Source organism: Oryza glaberrima, chromosome 10 (genome assembly GCF_000147395.1).
Source record: "Oryza glaberrima chromosome 10, OglaRS2, whole genome shotgun sequence".
NCBI classification, from domain to species: Eukaryota; Viridiplantae; Streptophyta; class Magnoliopsida; order Poales; family Poaceae; genus Oryza; species Oryza glaberrima.
Window position 1 is genome coordinate 2474112 of NC_068335.1, and position 9849 is coordinate 2483960.

The 9849-nt window shown below is 39.2% G+C and overlaps 1 pseudogene; it reads left to right on the forward strand.

Moving 5' to 3' along the window:
- The first annotated feature begins 1902 nt into the window (after positions 1-1902).
- LOC127786115 (uncharacterized) lies at positions 1903-7711 on the forward strand (annotated as a pseudogene).
- The last annotated feature ends 2138 nt before the right edge of the window (positions 7712-9849 follow it).

Genomic DNA, 9849 nt, shown 5'->3' on the forward strand with positions numbered 1-9849 from the left:
GAATTCAGACTCCCTTCCAAATTTGACTCCTCTTTCCATACATACGCAATTCCTCTTTGTATACCATATGAATTCTTCATCATCATGTGCATTATTGTTCTCTAGCTTTTTAGTATCCCGCATGATCTCTTGATCCCTATATATCTACTTCTCCCAAGTCGACTCCGATCTATCACCGGCAACACTAAAACTGACGACAAAAGAAAAGAAAATCCAGGCCTCATTTGTTGGACCACTATAAAATCAAACACTATCAAAATTTGAATTTCACAAACTAATTTTAAAGTTTTCTATCGATTTTTTTAATTTAAAAATGTTATCTATAAAATTACTTTGTTATAATATGCAGTACGTCATATTATCATCTTACCGCAAAAGATGCGCCCACAATCTAGGGGCGGTTTGGTTGCTTGCCAAATATTGCCACACTACAATTAGACATGTTTGATTTTTTGGTGCAAGTGTTTGGTTGAAGCCAAAGGTATGGCTTGCCACACTTTTCTACTAAAATGGCCCATATGTTATACACTCCCTTGTTAAAAAAAATTACCACAAGCGTGACGCACGCGACGACCACCGCTACCATGGTTGCGTTGCCGGGGTGCGTGCCTGTGCATGCGCTCTCGCCGGCTACGCGTGCGATGACCACTGCCACCACGGTTGCGCCGTGGCCCACAAGATCTTGCTTGCTGTGCAACGGCCGTCGTTGCCATGCGTGCCCGCCCACGCGCTCCTGCTGGCCGCGCGCGCGTCAACTATCGCCGCCACGGTTGCGCCGCCGCCACTCATGCGCTCCCGCCCTCACCGAAGTCTGCGTCTTTTGTGCCCGCCTCGATACGCCGCCCTTACCGCTGGCTAGTTCATCCGCACGCCTCGATGCGCCGCCCCCGTCGTAAGTGAGTTCGTCTCTGTCGGCCCACTCTCCGACTCGATTGTCGTCAACATTGACGACGTCGGTTGCGGTCTCCTCAAGCCCCAATGTGGCGGGTAGGATGGAAGGCCAGCGAGGTGGCACCGCTGGCGCGGTGGTGGAGCTAGCGGTAGTTGCCCGTAAGCTCCTTCGACATTGTGGTGAGGAAGAATAAGAACGACGGCCATTTTCCTCCGAGATGGCATTTTGGCGAAGTAGTCTTAGTTGAGAAAGAGATTCTAGCGAAACTCATTTAAGTGATGGTATTCGAAAGAATCCATTTTTTTTTGCCAAAAAAACTATGGCACACCACACTAGCGGTGAATACGGTACGGAAACTTTCCGGATTCCGGACCTATTTTCGAAAACGGAATTTGGCGGTCGAAATTTTTCGGAAACGGAAACGAATTCGGAAATATTTTCTCGAAAATGGAATCGGAAATGATAAGGGCAGTTTCCGTCGGAACTCGGAATTGGTCAGAAATTTTCTCGGAATTTCCGGAAATTTTCTCGGAATTACCAGAAATTTTGTGACTGAAATACACTGGATTCTTTTTTTAAGCACTAAATAGTGAATACCTAGTGTTTGGCTGTTATTTTTTTAAAAAATATTTGTTATGCAAATCTAAAATTACATAAGAATATTTTTTGTCCTACATTGGGATTTATCAACAACATTACTCTTTTAAACATATATAATTTATTTAATTGGATTTACCAGTTTGAGGGGTTTTTTATTCCGATAAATTTTCGTTACCGTATTCGCGCAGGTTCGTTTTCGCTCCGTTTTCGGTTTCGATAATATTCGATTCCGTTTTCGTATCCGGGTTTCCGATTCCGATTACGATTCCGAAAAAAAATATGAAAACGAAAAGGATAAAGATGGTTTCCGTCCGTTTCCGTACCGTTTTAGCCCCTACACCACACTTGTGGCATAGAGAAGTTGGTAAAGTGAGTAAACAGCCCCAGTGTTCTGTAATTTGAAAAAAAAGGAAAAAAGACAGACAAAAAGGAAAACCCCAACTCGGCGATGATGAACCGCCGCCGCCAGCGCCCCACCTCGCCGGCGCCGCCGCTGGACAACGACGACCTCCTCTCCGAGATCCTCCTCCGCCTCCCGCCGCAGCCGTCCTCCCTCCCTCGCGCCTCCCTCGTCTGCAAGCGCTGGCGCCGCCTCGTCTCCGACCACGGCTTCCTCCGCCGCTTCCGCGCCCGCCACCGTAAGCCTCCCCTCCTCGGCTTCTTCAGGCAAGACGAAAACCTGGAATCCATCTTCACCCCGGCGCTGGACCCGCCACGGCCGCGCCGTTCTCTTCAACCTCATCCACCGCCGCCGATTCGTGCTGTGGGACCCCGTCACCGGCGACCGGCGCCGTGGATATTCCTCCGGCATCCCTTGACGAGAGTAGGATAACCATCTACCACGGGACGGTGCGTTGCGTCGACGGCGACCAGGGTCACGTGCACGGCGACTGCCATTCGAGTCCATTTGAGGTGACAATGCTCTTCGCAGACGAGGCCAACGCGTTCGTCTGCGTTTACTCATCTGAGACCGGCAATTGGGGCAATGTCATCTCAACTGCGTTTTCTTTTGGGAATTTGGCATACCATTCTGATATCCTGGTTGGGAATTCCTTTTACTGGTTATGCATACCGATTGGGATGAGCGCTGCAGGATTGTGCCGGCTGAGGATGGTGGGCTGGTCTTCCTTGTTCTCACAGATTTTAGTCTCGATCTATGGAAGAACAAGACCAACTGTGATGATGCTACTGGATGGGTGCTTGAGAGAACCATTCAACTGGAAAAGCTCCTTTCTGTCGAACCAGGGCCTCGTATCACATCACCATGTCTTGGCTTCGTTGAGGAACATAATATGTTGTTTGTGAGCACTCGTATTGGTGCCTTCCTGGTCCATCTGGAGTCAATGCAATTTAAGAAACTACCCCAAACCATTGGAATGGGTTATTACTATCCGTTCTGTAGTTTCGATACTAAAGGTAATTTCTTCCCATGCGTATTTACTCTCGACATATAGCAAGGTCATATTATTCTCAATAATTGGTTGCTTGTGAATGCCTTTTATTTTCTCGGTGACAGTTGTTGTTACTTTACCTGCTTGATGAACTGTCCTACATATGACATGCCGCTTCCGATATTAGTCTTGAATTATGCGGTTCTCATAAGTGCTATCTATCTGTTTTAATGTGTTTGACTAGTCTATGCTATGAATGTCCATAGCTTAGAAATACCAGAACTAAATGTTGGGTGCTTTGATTTCTACTCAGCTTGTTTGAAAGTAGTATCAATTTGTGCATACTACATGGCTATAGTATACAATTTTGTAGCTTGAGTTATATATCACTTTGGAAATTGGCGACAACCACATGAAAAACTCACCTTAAAGAATTGAAATATCAAATTAGGAACACAATTGGCCCACTTAGAAGCCCTCGAGCTAGATACAGTCTTTTCATTTGATACTATTAGATATATGGACTGTGCCGTTAATATATTTTTTGAGTTCATTGCTTTGAATTATGACCTTTCGTAATAAGTTGTGTTTTATCTCACGTTCTGAGATGTCCCTTTGCATGTGCCTAGTCAATATGCACAAGAGAAGACATAAGTTGAATATCTTTGGCTTCAGTTTATAGAAAATGATTATTCATTGACACATGTTGCTACAGTTTGTTTTTTTTTTTGTGTACTTTTAGTTTTGTCTACTTAAGAACCATGGAATGAGCCCATGAAAGATTATATGTTGATGCATTTTCTTTTCTGACCAACTCTATTGTGCACGGTGCGTATATGCTCTTCATTTTACGTAGATAAGCAAACTGTGTTAATTTTTTTCTCTCCAAATTATAGGTTATATTTGGGTTGATCTAAATGTCACACCTTTGTGCTCGCTTAGCTGTTTGAATTGTCAATAATCTCTTATGCTGAAATTGTCATTAGAGTTCCAGAATCATCTAGTGTCCTTCTTGGAAGATTGCATTTGACTGTCTTAATATTTGCTGTTGAATAAATTTGGATATTTCGATCGAACATATGTAACTGTAGTTTTGTCTTGAAAGGTTCATTCTCAATATTATTATTCTTTACTATTTACAAGTGTACAAATTAATTGTTAAGGTTATATTTAAGTTGTTTTTGCTGCCCAAAATGACTACATTTTGTGACGGAGGTTATGCTAGAGGAACAAATCATTCTCTTTTACCAAAAGTGTTACGGGCATTGGGCCAGGAGGTCATGTCCACGACCAACCCAAGATGAAGCGCGGTACTGTAGCAGCGGTACCGTACCAAATAGAATTAACTTCTAGAGATGTATCTAGACAAACACTTGTCTAGATGCATCTCTAGAAGTTTGGTTTTTTCTGGGACGGATGGAGTAAGATACAAGTCGCCCATCTACAAGGATGGATTTTATCTCTGTTTGGTTAAGCAATGCATCAAGATTAGTCTAATATCGCTCAAGTTCTCCTCCCCATCCTATAATCTCTCCTCATCCCATCTAAGCCGACGCCGTCCGGCTATTTTCCTAGCTATATTTCCCCAATGAAACCTTGTGCATAACAGTTGATATGAAACTGTTCATGAGTACTTCTCACCTTGGGTTGGTCGTGGGCATGGCCTCTTGGCCCAATGCCCATAACAAAAAGCTATGTTTTATGATGAAGCAAATGCTATGTTAAAAAAATTGTGCTTATTATGATTTATTGATGTGTACTGCCTGTACTGATGGTGAAGATTAAACAAGTCATAGAGGTCTCGCCTTTCTTTTTTCTTATAACACTTACTTTAGAGAGTGAAATTGAAAATTATAAACTCATTTATGAACTCGAATGATCCAAAAATATCTAAATTATAACAGTTTGCTTAATTTATTCTCATGCATGCGGTTCTGTGGACTGGATAAATCGTAGACTCGTAGTCCTAATTTGGTATAGGATGCTGGGTGGTAAATTTGTATTGTGTACTTTCTTGATATTTCTTCATGAAAGTGTATATTTGTCCATTTAATTGCTGACTCTCTGTATGCACATTTGACTAGTATTATTTAAATGGTCAGTTTTGTTTTGTGGATACAGAGATGCCATAGAGTGACTATGTCACTTCTTGTAAGGGAAGAGTACAGTAATGTGACTATGGATGCCCTTCATTTGAGTTTGATGGTTTATGACGTATAGTTGGGGGGGATTTGGCCTGACTTTGATGTAGCATATGACCTTTCTCTAATAATGAAGGAAAATGTAGTTTTTTGGGCACAAGGCATGGATTTATTCCGGTGATTCATCACTCATCTAGTCATGCATATTTCGTATGTAGTATTTAACTTTCGAGAGAATCTATTCTATATCACTGAGTTTGTTCGAGTTCAACGATTTGCCATCGACATTGTCTCTTTCTATAATATACCGGCGACTTCATGAATTGTTTTACAATATACCATTGGGCTAGACATTCTTTTCAAAAATACCCAAAATACCCTTATGGACATACAAGGTTAATAATTGATTTATCCTATTAAAAGTTTTTAAAAAAATAAAAACTTTTATGTAGCCTGAAACATTTTTTACATTTATATTTTTTAAAAAAATATAATTTATCTGTTATATGCTTTATAAAATATTTTTTATTGATGTTTTTAATATAAATCATCTTTCATATACTACATAAGATATTTTTTGTGTTATTATCCCTCGTATAAGCATATTTTTTTCCCATTATATACCACATACAAATATTTTTTCTAAAATCTAAATATACTAGAAAAAATTAAAGCATGTATACTTGTGTAACGAGGCCACATAAAAATTTTCATATTTTTTTGAAACTTCTAATTAGATAAATCAAATGTTAATCTTGTATGTATATAAGGTTTTTTTTGCGTATTTTTGAAAAGAATGCCCAGTCCAATAGCATATTGTAGAACAATTGATAAAGTCACCGGTATATTATAGAAAGAGACAATGTCGAAGGCAAATTATTGAATCCAAACAAACTCAATGGTATAGAATTGATTTTCTCTTAACTTTCCGTTCGCATATTCGTTTACTGATTGACTTTTGTTTTCTTGTTGACAGAATGGTTGCCCTGCCCCAACGATGGTGTGTTAAAGATGGCTATCTATCTTTCCCAAGTATTAGCAAGTCAAATACTCCCTCTATTCTAAATTGATCTACATATAGTATTTTTGAGATTATTCCTAAATGATTTACATATTTGTGTTCATTCATTAAGGCTATTCGTTATTTGTGCATTGGAGTAAAGAACATTGATGCATGCATCCATGCACACAAGTATTTATAACCCACATGTAATATCTTGATTTGCTATTGGCTAGGAAATACTGAGAATGGTGCATGTATTGAGTTTGTTGCTAGAGTAAATATAGTATGAGAGAGTTATTAGCTTTTTTTGGTTTTGGTATAGCTATAAAATATATAAATCAATTTGAAATGGAGGGAGTAATATGTATGTCAGTCCTAGCAGGTGTTACGTGGCCCACCTGTGCCTAATATATCTTGGCTCGTTATTTACTAACAATGTTAGCATGTTCAGGTGCTATATGGACACCTTCGTCTGTAGTTTGGTGTGGTGACACTTCGGGATTGTGAGTCCTTCCAGTCTTTGGACTCACTGACTAATGCATTAGTATGGTAGCCTTTGTCCTTGCTGCTGTGAACCTGTGACAATATGCTCTCTATCTCGTCGAGGAAAACTGAACAATCACTTCACTTTGGGAAGTGAATTTTGATCCCTCGAGAGGGATATCCCCTCGTTGTTGCATGTCACTCAAATGGTTATAAAAAAATTTAAAAAAATTTGAGATGTATTAACATGTAATATATCACTTCACAAACATGCAATTAAAAATTTTTACAATTGGCCCACTTAGAAGCCCTCGAGCTAGGTACAGTCTTTTCACTTGATACTATTAGATGTATGGACTGTGCCGTTAATATTTTTTTGAGTTCATTGCTTTAAATTATGACCATTCGTAATAAGTTGTGTTTTTATCTCACGTGCTGAGATGTCCCTTTGCATTTGCCTAGTCAATATGCACAAGAGAAGACATCAGTTGAATATCTTTGGCTACAGTTTATAGAAAATGATTATTCATGGACACATGTGTTGAATAGTCCCATATTGATTGTGGAAGGGCAAAGGACCTAAGATGTAAGTGGGGGAGCCCCTCACCTCAATGGCTAGCTTTTGGGTGGGAAAGGCCCTTTATGATCCTACAATTGGTATCAGAGCCTGGCTAGGTTAACATCTCTGGCCTGATGGACACAGTGTGTGAAGGTCTAATGGACCGTGGGTGCCTGCGGGGCCTGTATACCTGATGGACCGTGGGCCTGTTCTGTGGGGTCTATACACGGTGAAGGGCTGAGGGACACCAATGTGTGAAGGAGAAGATTGTTGAATAGTCCCACATTGGTTGTGAAAGGGCAAAGGACCTAAGATATAAGTGGGGGAGCCTCTCACCTCAATGGCTAGCTTTTGGAGTGGGAAAGGCCCTTTACGATCCTACAAGACCGACGATATCCAGGATATCCAGGCGGTCAGACCGGTGCTACTACTTCGGTAAGACTGCGGTCCATCGATTTCGAGGGTAACTTTATTTCCGCTAAAAGTTTTTAGTTTTTGGGTATCTCAACCATTCACCCCTTCTCTGGTTGGCTTAGTTCTTGTGATTCGATCCTACAAGTGGTATTAGAGCCACGTTCGTTTGCTCTTTTCGATCTTTACCGATATTGAATTTTTGCCATGGCTATTTCTAATAAGTTTACAACTAAGCCTTATGTTTTCGATGGAACAGATTTTTCTCATTGGTGTAGTAGGATGCAATCTTACATTATGGCTGAGAATTATGATATTTGGAGAAAAGTTTCTCTTCCTTATGTGATTCCTGAAGCTATTAATACTGCTGCTGAAAAAACTACTTTTGAACTAAATTGCAAAGCTCGCAATATTCTTTTGAATGGGATTTCTTGTTCGGATTACGATCGTGTTGCTCATCTTCAAATTGCTCATGAGATTTGGGTTGCTTTGAATAATTTTCATCAAGGTACAAATAACATTAAAGAACTTCGTCGTGATATTTTAAAAAAAGAGTACGTTAAATTTGAGATGAAACCTGAAGAAGCTTTGGATGACTATCTTTCTAGGTTTAATAAAATTTTGAGTGATGTTAGATCTGTTGATTCTTCTTATCTATCTATCTATACCTATACTAATTGGGCACTTTCTACGAGCTCTCACGTTAACTGGAAAGATCAAACCATTAATTAGGTGATTCAATCAATCCTGACCATCAATTAACAGATCACATTTATGGGCCACTTTAAAAGCCATTAAATCTAGAGGTATTGTTTCGTTGGGAGTCCACCGTATCAGATACAATCCTATCGATATATCGATCTCCGGATGATGAAGTCGCTACCATATGCCGCCGATGTCGACTGCACTCGATGAACTCAAGCCGCCGCCGCCGCCGCCGCCGCCCGAGTGTGTCGTCAGCATTCTATGAGAAAACGAGATGGCGCAATGTATGTCAACCATGGAACGTTCGTGCTTGAGACCATGTTTGCTCTGGATATGGTAAGATCTCCTCAATTCTGATATTATTTTTTTAATCAAAGATTAGATCGTTACATTATTTCGGTTCAATTTAATTAGTTCATTCTTTGCATGTTCCCATTTGAAAAGAAATCGATAAGGATTCAGATTATTTCATGAGTCAAAATTATTTGTGCTACAGCTGCAGCTAGATCAGGTCTACATGGTAATACAAAAATTTTTTAGGGCGCTATGTTCATGCCATTAATATCTCACGATAAAAAATTTGGAGTTTTTATGTGTATAAAAAAATCGTCAGAACATGCTATTGTTGAAGAGAGAGTACTTGAAAGGCAACCTGAAAGAAACAGTGAAGAGCTGATACTATATAATGGGGACAAGATCGACTACAAGAAATTGCTAAAATTACATATGGATATAAATATCAGGTATTGGTGAGTTCTTCGTTTGTGCCTAACATTTTTTGATAAGCTTATCTATCTATATATATATATATCTTCCTATCTACCTAGATCGATCTATCTATCTCTTATATTAACAAAAATATTTGACCATTAATAAAGTGCATCGTAAGATCACAACTGTATAAGGTGTTAACAGTGTCTATTTGAGAAAAAAAAAGTATTGGGCCTCTTTTTAGCTCATCTGTCCGACTATACGTATCGATCCTTCACAGGTTATCCTTCTTCGTATCAATCTCAGATTCATTCAATGGGAAAACCTTAACGTGTACAAGAATCCTGGTATTGAAAGCCTCCCTGGAAGTTAAAATCCACGGTAATTCTTGCACTAACTTTTTTTTCAGTACTCAGTTCTTAACCTTATCAGTATCGTATAAAAAAAGATGGCACACTTACGATAATTATCTCTTTAATTTCCCATGTATTAAGCATACGAAAGAGATGGCACACGGATGCTAATTATCTCTTTAATTTCCTGTGTATTAAGGGTCTTTAATTTCCCATGTATTAAGGGACGCATTCACAGGTAGATGGGAGTGGTGTTGCATATATATTAGCTGTATGCATAACTGTCTTTCGTTTTTAGATCATATATAAAAGCACAATTTGACATTAATTAATTAGGAATTTCAAATTTATTAAATAGTGAAAAAAAAACTATAATCGAGTCTCCAAATCAAGTTTGAGCGTCACCATTATTGAATCGTGGAAATACTATATATAATTCAGACTAGAATTTTTACGACTCAACTATTAAATTTTTTAAAATCATGAAAGATTTACAAATTCAAAGTTATTTTTTTTAAAAAATCAATCTGGAATCAACGCCAGGTAGAACTCGATACTTTATTAATTTTATTTCTGAGCATCGCGAATATTAAATCATGG